At 32.6% G+C, this 374-nt stretch overlaps 1 non-coding gene across 1 annotated transcript; it reads left to right on the top strand.

Moving 5' to 3' along the window:
- On the top strand, positions 1-164 carry LOC119665123. The gene has a single exon (XR_005251339.1). It is a non-coding gene; the product is annotated as a U1 spliceosomal RNA (small nuclear RNA).
- Positions 165-374: the final 210 nt, after the last annotated feature.

The raw sequence follows: 374 nt of genomic DNA on the forward strand, positions 1-374 counted from the left end.
ATACTTACCTGGCGTAGGGGTTACCGTGATCACGAAGGCGGTTCCCTCGGGGCAAAGCTTGACCATTGCACATTCGGTTGAGTAGAACCCTGCGATTATTCCTAATGTGAATAACTCGTGCGTGGAATTTTTGGGTGTCGGGATGGCATACGCGCCGACCCGGTTAAAGAATACATTCAGATATAATATTTAGGATAATATATCGAATGCAATATAAATGATTGCAATCATTTATTAGAATTGCTTTTTTACATTGACATTAGCTGTATTGAGTGAGAAAAGAATAATGCAAAAAACTTTTAAATTGTTTAAATAATTTTTATATTAACTTCTTTATTTAATAATTAATAAATAAATAATATTTAAAAAGTATT

Source organism: Teleopsis dalmanni, unplaced genomic scaffold, assembly GCF_002237135.1.
Source record: "Teleopsis dalmanni isolate 2A unplaced genomic scaffold, ASM223713v2 unscaffolded_contig_3586, whole genome shotgun sequence".
In the NCBI taxonomy this organism is placed as follows: domain Eukaryota; kingdom Metazoa; phylum Arthropoda; class Insecta; order Diptera; family Diopsidae; genus Teleopsis; species Teleopsis dalmanni.